This window comes from Olea europaea, chromosome 7, assembly GCF_002742605.1.
Source record: "Olea europaea var. sylvestris chromosome 7, O_europaea_v1, whole genome shotgun sequence".
In the NCBI taxonomy this organism is placed as follows: domain Eukaryota; kingdom Viridiplantae; phylum Streptophyta; class Magnoliopsida; order Lamiales; family Oleaceae; genus Olea; species Olea europaea.
Window position 1 is genome coordinate 17,269,107 of NC_036243.1, and position 578 is coordinate 17,269,684.

Genomic DNA, 578 nt, shown 5'->3' on the forward strand with positions numbered 1-578 from the left:
ACACAACAGTTAGGACATTCATTTTGAATAGTCCATCTTTTACATAGCCTTTGCCTACATACATATCATTTTTGGTAAGTACAAACTTATCCGATACAAAGACTAGTTTAAAGCCATTCTTGCTTAACAAAGAACCTGACACAAGGTTCTTGCGAATATCCGGTACGTGAAGGACATTATTGAGGCTGAGTTCTTTTCCCGATGTCATCTTCAAGACCACTTTGCCTTGTCCTTCCACTTTGGATGTTGAGGAGTTCCCATAAACAATTTTTCTCCCTCAGTTGGAGTGTATGATGTGAACATTCCTCTATCGGCACAAATGTGACGAGTTGCACCCGTATCAACCCACCATTCCATGGGATTTCCAACAAGGTTGCATTCAGAAACAACTGCCGATAAATTCATATCGGACATGCCATTTGATATGGCATCAGATTCGACAATGTTGGCTTGGGATTGCTTCTTAGGTTTGCGACAATCAACCGAGCGATGTCCAGCCTTTCCACAATTGTAGCAATTGCCCTTGAACTTCTTTGCATTCTTCTTTGTAGATTCAACGGAATGCTTTCTCTTCCTTC